Source organism: Ixodes scapularis, unplaced genomic scaffold, assembly GCF_016920785.2.
Source record: "Ixodes scapularis isolate PalLabHiFi unplaced genomic scaffold, ASM1692078v2 PGA_scaffold6__148_contigs__length_123643588, whole genome shotgun sequence".
Classification (NCBI taxonomy): domain Eukaryota; kingdom Metazoa; phylum Arthropoda; class Arachnida; order Ixodida; family Ixodidae; genus Ixodes; species Ixodes scapularis.
This window is the reverse complement of record NW_024609881.1, coordinates 9931657-9946766: the sequence shown is the minus strand read 5'-3', so window position 1 is coordinate 9946766 and position 15110 is coordinate 9931657.

The window sequence follows — 15110 nt, the reverse complement described above, 5'->3', positions numbered from 1 at the left end:
TTTCGTAACGGTCGTTTAGCGCACCTTTGACGACGTGGAGAAGCACTCATTGAACTCGGCGAGAAGGTCACTGAGTTGTCGTCGTTGTGCGGTAGGCAGGGTTGGGTCGATGTCAAACTGCGAAGGCGGCGTTGTTTTAGGTGGCCACGAAGAGAGGTCTTCTGATATTCCGGCGATTGCGGCTGCGTCCGGGAGTTCCTCGGCGTGACCCACGGCGGTGCCTCTCGTAAGGTGCTGGGCCTCCTGTCGGAAGTTCGTTACGAGTGCGACAGTGCGTCCGTCTTGGAGCTCCGTGACGCCTCTTGCGATGCCGATCCCTCTTCCTAGAAGCAACTGGAGGTTTCCTTCGAGCAAAACGTCGCCGCAGAAAGTCTCGTCGACCCCGACGGGTACGAAAACACTTGACCGCGGCGGACTCGTACCGCGGATGACGTCACTTTGGGGTCCTCCTGTGGTGGAGCAGGTTTTCGAAGCGTCAGCCGGTTTGCTCCGAGGTCGATGACGGCGCCATACTCGCAGAGAATGGTCATTCCGAGGATAACGTCCCTCGAACAGTCTTGCAGAACGACAAACTTGACAGGGCGCGTCTCACCGTGGATCTCGACGCGAGCAGCGCATCTCCCGACCGGTGTGATGAGGTGCCCTCCGGCGGTTCGTATCTGAGGTCCATCCCACGGCGTCGTGACTTTTCGAAGGCGGCGGGAGAGCCTTCCACTCAAGACTGAGTATAGTCTGCTCCGGTGCCCCCGAGCGCTGATGCGTCGTGGCCGTCGATGACGACGGTTAGGTTATTGGACACCGTTGCAGGGGCGTGGTTTCGATCTCTGGTAGCGTTCGAGTGGGGGCCCTCCGACGTTCGTGCAGGATCTTGGCGTCGGTCGTGTTCGGCAACTCCACCTCCAGGGGTTGCCGAGCCTAGTTTCCCCAGCGAGGAGCGAGGGGTGACAGGCCCCGCAGGGGGCACCTGTGAAAGCAGGTGTTTGGAGAGTGGCGTCTCCACGGACCCCGAGCCATGCGGGTTCGCCCGCCCACGTCTGGCTGTGCGTGGCTTTCCCCTGTCCGGGGAAAAGGGCATCCTGGTGGTTGAGCCGAGCCCGGGGTAGGGTTGGACCCTTCGGGGCCCCCCGGGTGAGGCAATACACCACTTCGGCCCCTGCTTCTCGTAGACGGGAGTCCTGGTAAGGCCCGGCCAAGATGATTCAGCCTAGTCGCCTTTTTTTCTACTATCCCCTCCGATCTTTCACTCCCACCATTACTTATAATTCTCCTCTCTCTTTTTTCTCCATTCCCCTTTCACCTTCTTGGCGGCAAGGGCCAACCTTGAATGGAGAAGGACGCTAGTCTAGACCCATTCTTGGGTATAACATCTGGGTAGGTGCTACTTGAGTAACGTGCACAGCAAAGCCATTTTTGTTATGTGCCGTTACCCTGTCCCATGTTGGGCTCCATGGTGGGCGGCACACCGCAGATGCCGAAGATCTCCCATTTTTATATGGGTTCCAAAGCAAAACTTCCTTCTGATCGATCTCTGAAAAGAGTTCGCGCCGAAGCCGCCGTTCCTCTAAAGACTATACAGATAACACTCAAGCCTTCTCAAAGTTTCTAGTAATACACTGCGAATACGAACTACCACTTGGAAAGCTCTCCCCATTCCTTGTGGCAAAAACCTTGGAATCATGTGTTGGAAAATCTTACAAAGCAAAGAAGCTTCACTCTGGAGACCTCCTTGTCGAGGTTGAAACTGAGCAACAAAGTAAAGCGCTCCTTGGACTTACTAGTATAGCTGATCACAAAGTCACAGTAACGCCACACCGATCTCTCAACACCATTCGGGGCGTGATCGCCGAAGATGATCTGTTGGAAAGTACTGAAGATGAAATCCTTGAAGGACTAAGCAATCAGGGTGTGATTGCAGTGAGGCGTATTACCTTTCGTCGAGAAGACCAAGAGAAGCCTTCGAAGCACCTTGTGCTTACATTTAACTCCACGACCCTCCCCCAGACTGTCAAGGCTGGCTATCTCAACTGCAAGGTTCGACCGTTTATCCCCAATCCGAGAAGTTGCTTTAGCTGCCAGCGTTTCGGACATGGGGCAGCCACTTGCAGGGGACGGACAACCTGCGGAAAATGTTCAAGCAATGATCACCCTACTGACAACTGTGCAAGTGATTTTTTCCAAATGCGTGAACTGTTCAGGTGCTCACCCTGCATACTCCCGCTCATGCCCAAAGTTTAAAGAAGAAAAATAAATACTAACACTGAAAACCAAAGAAAATCTGACCTACTTTGAAGCCCGAAAACGCCTCTCATTCCTACAGAGAGGCACCTACGCCGCTGCGGTCAGCAAGGGGGCTGCACCGACAACGGCTTCCGTGGGGACACAGGTCTGCCTTTTAGACCTTTCTGCCCCGCGCAAACCTCAAACCTCCAAAATCTCACCTGGAATCCCTCAAGAACAGAGGGATTCAACTCAAACCGCATCCTCAAAGGCGACGGCCCCGCGCCGTACACACTAAACATCGTAACACCCTTCTGGGTGTAAATGGCTTGTCCTATAACTAACACCCATTTGGGTGTAACGAAACGCCCTAAACAAAGGGCGTTATTCCTAACGCCCCTAAAATAGGGTGTTTTTCCCTAACACCCTTAAAGGACGGCGTTATTCCGAACACCTTTCAATTAGGGTGTGATTCCACTGTGCACCTTTTTATTAGGGCGTTATGTCTGCGCAGTACGTCCTCTAAATTGTGTGTATCACCGCCAGAAAGGGAAATAAAAAAAGGCGCGATTACCAACACCGATAAAGTAGGGCGTAAAAACCCAAAAGAGCGCACGAAAAAATGACTGCAAATGACTGGTTCACTTTTTTATTTTTTAGTCAAGGTTCTAACAGGTTCTACAAAATTCTCTATAACCGATTGCGAGCAGGTCATCCGCCCGCAGCCATGTCTCTGCTTATGCGAGCAAGTGCGTGCAATTACAAGCGTGCCAAAGGGCAAAGCTTCGTTCACGCCACGTCATCAAACTTGGCAAAGGCAAGACTGAAAGAAATAGTTATCTTTTATCATCGCAATTCCACCACGACCAAGACGCTTCTAAACCAGTGGCGGTCCGTGCGTGTAAGGTCATGAATATTTCAAGCGGATATCGCTTCCTAACCCCTTTAAATTGTACAATCGAAGCCCCTATTTGAATCTCCAACTGTACTTCTTTTGTGACGTTTATGCCTTCTTGCACTGGTGACGTGGACAAAACTGGCAGGCTTGCAAAGACGGTACGACCGGGAGTTGCTTGGGACGTAAGCGGCAGTTCATGTTTGTAAACCGTAAAATGGTCTATTGAAACGGAAGCAGGGAGCCTATGTTCGACGAATGTTTCGTTACTTCTAAGAATAAACGGAAGTGGCGGAAGTGACGATATCGCGTTTGATTGGTTAGAGGTTCAAATGACGAAAGTTACCTATTTTCGCCATTTGACCTTCCAACCAACCAAACGCGATATCGTCGCTTCCGTCACTTTCGTTTCTTTTTAGGAGAAATGAAACATTTGTCGAACATAGCCCCCTTGGACTGCTATCATAAGCATGCTTGCAGAGTACTCACAAATAAAAAAGCGATGTCATGTAATCCGTGATAGATGCGTAATCCGATTCGGGCAGCACAGAACAATCCACAAACACAATGTCGAGGATGAAGGCGGTCACTCACATTCAGCGGAAGTTTCGCGGTCGCCGATGAGCACACCTCTGTCGTGATAGATGCGTAATCCGATTCGGGCAGGACAAAACAACGCAAACACAATGCCGAGGTTGAAGGCGGTCGATCACATTCAACGGAAGTCTCTCGGCCGCCGATGAGCAGCTCTTTGTCGAAACGCGTCCAACAAATACAGCACAATAATTCCATGGACTCCGACGAAATAAGCGACCACTTCCGAAAAGTTGGCATGGATGTATTCCGGCCGTTCACGACGAAAAATCACGGCCGCGACTCAAACGCACGAAAAACAGGAATACACTGACGGGCAGGGCGCCCGTCAGTGTATTCCTTTTTGTAAACCGGACCTACGTGGCCCCTACAACTCGCCATAACTTGGCATACTGCAAGGACTACGGCCCCAGTAGCCCATCCGCGCGTCAGAGCGAATCACGTGACAAATTTTCGGCCAAGCGTCCTTGTCCTACGGAGAGCGGTCACGTGTTTTGCGCCACCCCTCTGATTTGCTAGAAGTGGCCTTCACACTCGCTCACAGCAACACGAAGACACAAAAGAAGGTTTCGAGGCTTATCAGAAGACGAGGTCAAAGGGGGTTGGACAAAGCCGCTAATCTCCCTCTGCTGCTTTGTATTGCCACCTGCCTGCCCAGGGAAGGTCGCGAAATCGGACTCGCCAGGGCTTGCTTTGCGTAGTACCACCTTGAGCGTCTCAAACTGCCACTCCTGTAGACGCGCAGGATCTGGTACGGACCGCGAGATCACAAGATAAATACGAAAAACCATTTTTAACGCCGACGAAGACGCGGTTTCACGTGTACCAAAGAAAAACCGGGAAAAAAAAGCGTCGGAAAGCTAGATATTTTGGTGTCATTACGCAGAGATAAGAGTCGCGTGCCTGGGGGTGTCATTAATCCGGCACTTTCGATGGTCTTGCGACATTGTTTCTTCAGAGCTACACTCCAAAATAAGGTATCAGTGAAGGTGCTATGAGTAGTGAGAAACCCAGTCAGGTGAGTTTGTAATATCCGAAATGAGGGCGCCACAGTTTGTTCAAGTCTTCAGCTTGAAAGGTCTTTCTCAGGTTAAAAGCAAGCAGATTCTATTTCGGTTAATCTTGCTTTGCATTGTTTTTTTTAACGTTGGATTTTAGACAGTCAAGAAATAGAAATACCTCCCCGGCATAGCCGATTTACGCAGGACACTCTTGACACTCAACCAAAAACGGCGCCAAGTACGGTATGTCAGGACAGCGTCGCCGCGATCCATCCCATTTTTCAGATGTTGGCTAGACCAAAATAATATCGACAAAATCTTTCTGATTTTATTCCATAACAGCGCAATAGTGTGTGCTGCCTAGGTTGTATATTTACACGGCTTGATTCATTTTGTTTTTTTGCGAGCGGAGATGATTTTTTTTTTTTTATAATCAAGGTTGAACCGATAAAGCTGATGCGCGCGCGAAACGTAATTTTTGGCTCCTGTCGAACGAAGAGTTCAATAAGAGTTGCAAAAACTATTCTCTACTAGCACTTCCTAATCATACGCGACTCCGTGTGGCGATTAATTATACCCGATGTTTGTACCGCCGTACATCAACAACAGTTTCACCAAAGCAATAAATATTGCTTTGTATTGTTATAAAGCAATAAATATTGCTTGCATTGTAAACGGGTGATAGGACCACGTCAGGCAGAGATAATCTGCCTTTTGTCCTGTTACCCTTGACCTAGGGTCTAAATAAAAACCAATTCAATTCAATATGAGCGGCTATGAAATCATGGGTGTATTTGACAGCATCACCATTACGCCCCTTTCACACCGTGTGGATGAAGGGCGTAAAATTCGCCCATACACCCTTTTTACACGATTTCAGACACCATCGCTGCAAGTGGGGCGTAACGAGGGCGTTTAAAAAGTGTAAAACGTCAGCACACCCTTTTTACACCCACCGATATTCAGAAATCGTGTAAAAAGCGTGTGAAAAGGGTGTTTTTCCTAACCTACACCCTTCTTACACCCTTTTTACACGATTATGGGTGTTACAATGTTTAGTGTGTATGCCCGCACGTCCTCGTGAGAAAACTGTGACAACAGAGTCACAGTGCCTTGAGGGGCGCCCTTCACGTTCCTCACATCGCGAGGTTGAGGCAATGGATGTCTCCAGCAGTCCGCCGGAGCCTCCACCTGCCCCGAAGGGTGGTAAGATCTCGACAAAAGTTGAGGACCCAAAGAAAAAGACTAATGCGACAGGTCCAGAAGCTGGCACATAGCAAGTGCTTTGTCGTGGATGCTGTTTCAACTCCCAAAAATTTTCATTAACACTTCATACACTTCACAGCATCACTGTTCTTTGTCGCTCACCTGCATTACCTCACTCACTCTTAGGGATCAGTTGGGACAGAGGAATAATGGCGACTCCTTGCCAGTGGCGTTGGCCCAAAGTCTCGACCCCCTTGGAGGTCAGAGGGGGCAGCTCCACAAGGATCAGCCAGAGAACTATTGGCGACTCCCTCGCCTGGGGCACTACCTCTATTTGTCTTTCCCCGAAGGTTTGGTCGGAACTGCCCTCCTGTTGACATCCACACCCATTCATCTTTTCTTTCCTTTTTTATTAAATTAGTCTTTAGATTTTTTCTTAGAACCTTAGTTTGTGAGTGGTGCATTACAGCTTTAGCTGCTTATGCGCTAAGGCTACGAACTCGAGGTCCTGAGTTTCAAACTTGTAACCGACAATGAGTCTTATTCAATGGAACTGCCGAGGTCTCCTACATAATTATGACGATGTTTGCTCCCTTTTGGAGGAACATCGTCCACTGGCAGTGTGTCTCCAGGAAACTCACTTGAAGGGAAGTCAGTCAGGTGTCTTTAGGCACTTTCATTTTTTCCGCAAGGATAGAGATCACTCGTCTTACTCTTCTGGCGGCGTGGCCCTAGTAGTGCAAAAATCAGCTGCATGTGTTGAGGTTCCCGTGCAGACCGTTTTGGAAGCAGTAGCTGTTCGCATTCTGTCAGACCACCTGATAACCCTTTGTTCACTTTACATTTCTCCAAACTTTCATTTAAGGTGTGAAGATCTTGAGTCAATCATCGCGCAACTCCCCCATCCATTCATTATTCTTGGCGATTTTAATGCACACAATCCTTTATGGGGCAGTACTAGACGCGATACTCGTGGAGCAATTGTCGAACGGTTTATTTTATCTACAAATTTGTCTGTTTAACGAAAAGAAACCTACATATTTTAGTGCACCCACAAACTCATTTATATCAATTGACCTCTCTATAAGTGAACCTATTTTATTTTCACTCTTTTCATGGCAGGTTACAGATAATCCTTTAGGTAGTGACCACATGCCGATTGTTTTAAGACAAAATAACCCAGGTGTGACCCTTCCCAGCCGAACTCCCCGCTGGAAATTTGAGAAGGCAAACTGGTCACAATTCAGTGAATTCTCACTGCTCGCATGCACATCTCTTGACAAGCTTTCAATTGATGAAGTGAACGAATACTTAACGAATTGTATCCTTCAGGCAGCCATAATGGCAATCCCCCTGACCTCGGGACGCCTCCCACGCCGTCCCAAGCCTTGGTGGAACGAAGAATGCTCAGAATCACGAAAAAAACAAAACAAGGCATGGAGCATATTTCGACGGTATCCGACATCAAGCAATCATCTTCACTTTAAACAAATGAAGGCCCGTGCACGGTACATTCGCCGGCAATCGAAAAGAACAAGTTTCCAAGGGTATGCGACATCAATAAATAGCCACACATCTCCGAAAGAGGTCTGGGACCGAATTAACAAAATCAATGGATGTTATACTGCTTTCACCATCCCCCTGTTATCCTGCAACGGAACCTGTCCAGAAAGTCTAGAGGAACAAGCCGATATTCTCGGGGAACATTTCGAGTTTGTTTCAAGTTCCAGGCACTATTCACCATCATTTCTTCGGCTAAAACAACAGAAAGAAGCCAGGACCATAAAGGCACCTGGCGGTGCACGGGAGCCGTACAATAGATCCTTCACCCTTATTGAACTAAAGATGGTCCTTCATAACGTCAAACCCTCGGCAACTGGTCCTGACGGTATCCACTACTTCATGTTAAATGATCTCCACCCGTCTACACTTGATTTGGTTTTATACCTTTTCAACAGAATATGGGAGGAGGGACGTTTTCCATCAGCTTGGAGAACGGCTACAATTATCCTTCTACTTAAACCTGGAAAAAACTCGGATGCTACTACTAGTTACAGGCCAATCGCATTGACGAGCTGCTTGTGTAAAACCCTCAAAAAATGATTAATAGACGACTGATGCAGCACTTGGAAAAACATTGCATCCTGGATAAATACCAGTGCGGTTTCCGCTCGTCCCGCTCAACGCAGGATCAATTGGTTCGATCGGAGACAACTGTTCGAGAGGCCTTTGTCAATAGACAGTACTGCCTCTCTGTGTTTTTCGATCTCGAGAAAGCATACATGGCTTGCACGTGACGTCATTCAACAGGCGCTACGATGACCACCAGAGAGGAGGGCGAGAAGAAGCTCCGCTCTTATCAGGGCCCCCTTTTGTGCCGCCCGGATTTGCCCAGTCGTCGCTATTCTCCCCCCAGAAGATTAGAAAAGATTAGCCCGTCACTCAAAATTCTTACAAAAGCAGCTTCCCTCTCCTCCTCTTACATGGAGGCCAAAAATATGCGACGTGACGTCAGTGCAACCTATGTATACGATACTGCCTGGCGGCATGGAATTTTGAGGGACTTGATTGACATTGGTATCCAGGGCCGCATGTTCCATGCCATTGAGAGCTATTTAGGTAGACGCACCTTCCGAGTAAGGCTGGGGTCTGTACACTCACGATGGTCTGTACAGGAAAACGGTGTTCCGCAGGGCGGTGTCCTAAGTGTTACTCTGTTTGCTATAAAAATCAATTCTATCGCGCGTGTCATACCACCATCGGTCCACTATTCGCTATATGTAGATGACCTCCAGATCGCTGTTTCCTCATGTAACCTTGCAATCTGTGAACGGCGTGTTTAACTGACTATTAATAATGTGACAAGGTGGGCTGACAATAACGGATTTAAGTTCTCCACGGAGAAGACTGCTTGTGTTTGTTTTTCACGAAAACGTGGTGTGATGCCGACGCCTTCGTTGACCATATACAGTGCACCAGTTCAGATAAAAACTGAGTATAAGTTTCTAGGGCTTATATTCGACTCCAAGCTCTCTTTCAGCAAGCATATCAAAACTCTAAAACAAAAATGCCATAAATCCCTTAATATTTTAAGAGTTCTCTCCCACATGACTTGGGGCTCCGATCGACTGTGCCTTCTAAGAATCATAAGGTCGATTGTGCAGTCACGCCTAAATTATGGATATTTGGTGTATGGATCAGCGAGTGCATCAACACTGAAAATGTTGGATCCAATCCATCATGCAGGGATCAGACTTGCCACTGGTGCATTTCGTACATCCCCTGTGCTGAGCCTCTATGCTGAAGCTAATGAAATGTCTCTAGAGAAAAGGCGAGATGTCCTAGGTCTAATGTATTCCCTTAGGATACGGTCGGTAGTACAACATCCGTGTCGGGAACTAGTCGAGGGAACACGTTTTGAACGAACTTTCCAAAGCAAGCCCGCTGTTAAGCCTCCCTTTTCATTGCGGAACAAGACTGCGGCCGCATCAGTTAACCTTCAGGCAAACCCACCTGTTGCTCAGCTTTTGGGAACAGTGGCACCATGGGAACATGGTCTGCTCATCACAGACTTGTCACTTACTGAGTACACTAAGAAAAATACCCCACCAGAAGTCTTAAAACAGGAATTCTTTGAGCTACAAAATACATATAAAGACTACACCAGCTTTTATACTGACGGCACAAAAACCGATTCCTGTGTCGGCTGTTCCGTGATTGGACCATCACTTAAATGTGTGCGGAGGATCAATTCCAGTGAAACTATCTTGACTGCCGAGTTATACGGTTTACTATTGGCCACAGACTATATTATCAAAAATAGGCATACATACTCTGTAGTTTACACTGATTCACTAAGTGCTCTGAGAGCACTCAGATCCCTTGAGATAGCGAAAAACCCTTAAATAACTCAGACTCAGCTACAACATAAAGTGGTTGCTGCGGCTAGGGACAACAAATTGCAGATAGTCTTTTGCTGGGTGCCTAGTCACGTGGGTATTCCCGGCAATGAAGCTGCTGATCGTGCCGCTTCCACATGTGCTACAGGGAAGGTTGATCTTCACGACATACCCTACCAAGACTACAAAGCGACTGTAAAGAAAAGTATCAAGTGTAAATGGCAAGAGGAATGGTCCCGCGAAACCAACAACAAACTTCATGTTGTGAGGCCGATGCTACAGGAGTGGGCGAGTGCCCGTCATAGGGACCGTTTTTTCGAGGTAATCCTTTGTCGGTTAAGAATTGGCCACTCACATCTAACACATGGGTATCTGCTTCGTCGAGAGGATCCACCTGCATGCGAACACTGCTCAGAACCACTAACAGTAGTTCATATCCTCCTTGAGTGCCCCGCATATCACAGATACCGCCAATTCTACTTTGCCCAGTTTTATTCAGCACAGATGCCTTTACACCTTGCTCTTTTGCTTGGAGATGAACCTTTTATCAATTATACAAATGTTTTTAAATTCCTAGAAAGCACTGGACTTTTACATCGACTTTAAACTTGCTTTGCAATTTTTAAATTTTTCATCCACATTATTTATATACAGATTCATGCACATCCTTTTTTTCTATCACTGGCCACTAGAGCCCTCTTTCCTCTCTAGAAACACTCACTCAATCACTCGAGGGGTGACAGGCTTTCACGTCGAGGTCGATGCATCGGCGAAGGTGGACGTCGTGGCGACGGCGATCGGAACTCTCGGCGGGACGCAGGCTCGGGGGACTGAGGTCGTCGCAGGTACTCGTCGATCTCCCGAGGTCGTTCACCATAACGGGGGCGCGGGTCGTTCGGGTGGAATTCGCGAAGCCCGAGTCGTCGGTCGGTATGGGCATCGGCGGTAGGTGTGGTCCGCTTCCCCGCAATAGAAGCACAGAAGGCGTCGGTCAGGCGTTCGCCACACGTCAGTCTTGCGGGGTGCTCGAGGCTCCGGGCAGGCATACTGGACCTGGTCGTCGTGGTGTCGGTTGTGCTGCGGCGCAGGAGACTGACGTCGGGGCGGCGCGACATAGGTGCGACGGGGAGGAGGCGGTGGCCGTCGGGGGCTCCTCGGGGGCTGCCACGTGGACTCTTGGGGGCTGCCACGACGACGGGAGCCTCTGGCTGGAAGGTTCTCTGGACTTCTTCCCGCACAACCTCGGCGATGGAGAGTGAGGCCGGGCGTACTGCAGCGGGCAGGAGCTTCTTGAGTTCCTCCTGGACGACTTCACGGATAATTTCACGGATGCCGGGGAGGGTGGTGCCAAGGTCGGATCCGGATGTCGCCAGAGTGGTTACGCCGGGGTGTCGCTGGTAGTGTCTGGCGCGTGCTTGTAGGGCCCGTTCCATATTCGTCGCCTCCGTGACGAACCCGTCGACGGTTGTCGGGGGATTGCGAATGAGGCCGCCGAATATCTCACTTTTAACACCCCTCATCAAGTGGTGCAGCTTCTTCTCCTCGGTAGCCTGAGGATCGGCGCGGGCGCTCAGGCGGAGAACATCCTCAACAAAGCTGGTGACGCTCTCATGTAGGTCTTGGGTTCTTGTTCGCAGGAGATCTTCGGCCCTCTCACGTCGGTGTTGGCAGGCAAACGTCTTCTTCAATTCTTGCTTGCACACCTCCCACGACGTCAAAGAAGCCTCGTGGTTTTCCAACCAGTGCCTCGCAGTTCCTTCCATCGAAAAGTAAAGGTTCTGCAAGCAGTGCTCGGCTGACCACCCGTTATGGCGGGCCACCCGTTCATAGTGTTGCAGCCAGTCCTCGATGCCCTCGTGTGCGTCTCCGTGGAACGGCGTCGGAGTTTTGGGTGCGACGGGCAGGTATACGACGGCAGGAGCGGCCGGGGCCTGCGCCTGTTTGGCCATCGTCGTCTTCTTCGGCTTGGGCTTGTCCAGTAGCAAACCGTATTCAGGATCCTCTCCCTTGATGCGCCGGCTGGTCCGAGTTTCGGGTTCCGCGGGGAGTGGTCTTCTCACTGGGCTTGGAACCGGACTTGCACTGCGGGCTCTTGGCGGGGAACGCTGCACAGGCATGCGGTACCCCGCACCTCCACCAAAATGTCACGAATGACGAGTGATGAGGCGGTGAATAACTGAGTAGTAGTAGTAGTAGATTGGGGTTTTGCGGCGCAAAAGCAACTAAGGCAACTAAGGCCCCAGTAAAATGAACGTTTACTGGGGCGAACTTGTGCCCAAAAACAAAAGGAAAACGAAAGATAACAACAGAGCGTCGCGGGCGTCGAAGGCGGCGAAGCAGCAGAATCGAACACTGGGGCGAAACTGACTCGACAAGGTCGCGGGCGGCCTCTTATCTAGAGTGAGTCACTATTTCGAAGATTCGGCGGAGAAGGTTCGAGCGTAGCGCACTCGGGGCGAGAATGAACAAGCACTTTCTAGAACAACGAAAGCAGGGATAAACGATAGTTATGTCCGCAGCAAGAATAAACGAGAACTTTCTACAAGTCTGTGACCCTGCGCGCGGCAATATATTGTTAGACCTATTTTCGCAATTTTCGTCTTCATGAAAAAAAAAACAAGTAATCATTAAAAGGCGCAAGGAGGATCATGAATGGATTACGTCAGACATTTTAAATGCTATAAAGTATAAAGATTTTCTCTGGAGACGCTGTAAACGTTTGCCAGGTAATTTAAGTTTAAAGGACAAATTCAAAATAGCCAGAAACAAGGCGGCCGCCCTACTTGTTCTTCTGAACGCAGTCATTTCAAGGGAGAATTTCAAAGGCATCGTTTCGATACCGCAAAAACATGTGAGTGCGCTAATCAGGCCTAAAAAAACGAATTATTGACGATATGATAGACATATGTTTTGCGCCTGCTATACAGAAAACAATTGACGAATTTAATGCCTCATTTTCTCGCACATCCGGGGCACTCCAGGCTAGTGATGACGTTAATAACATTACCTTGCATAAATATCATGAAGGAGCTACGCGATTATTTATTTTTGTTTAGGGAAGCGAACTGTCCAGGTTTGGATGAGATCCGGATGCGCGATCTCCGGAGGAATTTCGAAAACTTAAACCTACTCATAATGAGTCATTGCAATCTTGAACAGTATCATTGACACGGGAGGTTGGCCGTGAGGAATGAAAACCGCCATTGTTAAGCCACTGTATAAAGGAGGGAAAGTGGACGATGTTCAAAAGCTATTGTCCATGTATCAATTTTATCATGCCTTTCAAAAGTTCTGGAGAAACATCTGTCAAAAGTAATGACTATAGTTTCGTAAAACGGTTTGTTTTATTGTCTGCTTACGAGTGCGGCCTTGTTGTGGAACGAAGAACGCGGGCCCTTTTAGAAAATTTCAGCGACTGCATGCACAGAGGTTTTGATAATATTATGCTAACTTGTGCAGCCTTCTTGGATGTAAACAACCGGAAAGAATAAACACAAAGTTCGGGACGCAAACAGACGATACAACTCTTTGAAAGAGTTGTATCGTCCGGTTGTTTATGTATTGGCCGAGGCTACATCCACGCGCGGGGACGTAGCCAAGTCGGGAGGAGATAAGGCTCCATCCACGCAAAAGGTCACGTGACTTATAATATAAGCACATAATTTGTTTTGATGTACATATTATGCTTCCTTATAAGTAAATATGGGATATAAAAATAAAGAGGTTACATTTGATTGTTGTTTTAAAGTTAATATGTCACGTGACCTTACAAATTCTTAGACAATTTATCAGTTTTTTTTACTGTTTTCTAAGACTAATAGCAAATATCATGCGTCATAAAAATAGTATCAATAAATATCTTTATAGTTATGCTGTCCAGGAGTCACACACACGTGCGTGTGCGTGCCGGAGCTCGCACGCACACGCACACATGGGCTAAGGCAATACGCTAAGGCCCCGGGGCTTTAGCCCATGTGTAGATCGCTGCCGAGGCAAGGCGGTGAGGCTGGTGGATCTTCATCGTGTGTGTAGTTGGCTTGGTTCGAGGCGTTTTAGTGTGAGCTTATGTGCACCGAAAGGGACGAGTGCGATCCCACCCCTCCGTACGTTCTTGACTTGCGCGCACGCTCGCAATCTCCCAAACATTTTGAGAGAAGGAAAAACATGCATTAGTCCCAATAATATCAAACATAATGAGTGCATTCAATCGAGAAAACTGGGTAAATGATTCCAGAAACAGCTTATTCTATGACAAATAAAAGAGTAGCCGATACACAGATGCCACTCGTCCACGTGATCACCGATGAACACAAAGTCCTTCTTGCGGCAGAACTCCTGCAGCAGCCAGTTCACGTCTCCGTGTCGATCATTCAACTCCTGGATCTCGGCACTCTGACTACGCCGACACTCCAACGAAGAAAACTTGTTCTCCCACCTCGGAAGGACGGAAGAAAAGGCGATTTGCATCGCCGGACTGCGTTCCAAGATCTGAGCGGCCAGCCGACGGTATTTGTAACGTACGGCCGAATTCGAGCAGGGTGTCAGACACCTTGGAAAACAAAGCCTCGATCCTAATGCCTCTAAACGCCTCTAAACGCTTCGTCCACGCAGGAAGTGACGTAGCGCGTGGATGGAGCCTTATCTCCTCCCGACGTGGCTACGTCCCCGCGCGTGGATGTAGACACTCCCTTATGTGTTTACCAACACGCTCGTTTTTAATGTTTTCTTGGATGTATTACAAGCTTTTGACAGCATACATCACAAAATTCTTTTTTTCCCAAAACTGTACAGACCCGGTTTAGGGGCCCTTTTCTTTCGATTCTAAAAAGGTACTGTTCAGAACGGTCCCAGGTTGTGAATTTTAGAGATCTCAAGAGCAGTAGAGCTTGCCTTGCAGCCGGGGTGCCGCAAGGCTCAGTTTTGTCGCCTTTATTATTGAATTTATACGTGAATGATATTCCCTCTGCTATTTCCGAGCGTAATTTCAATACGCGGACAATACGGTTCTGGTTTCAAGTCATGCGACTTATGATGTGGCTGTTAAAAAATTACAAAAAGACCTCGTTCTCGCAATGGGCTGGTTTCAGTCAAACTTAATCTGAGTGAATTCCTCGAAGACTAGGCTAGTTTGCTTTAAAAGCCCATAAAAAAAGGTTGAACTATCAACTACTGTAGTTCTTCACACTTCTAGTTGCATATCACGTGATTGTGCATTCCTATTCAGTATGTCAATTTAGTAAAGTACTTAGTGATGCATTTTGAAAGCGATTTATCGTGTTCTACGCATATGATGTACTT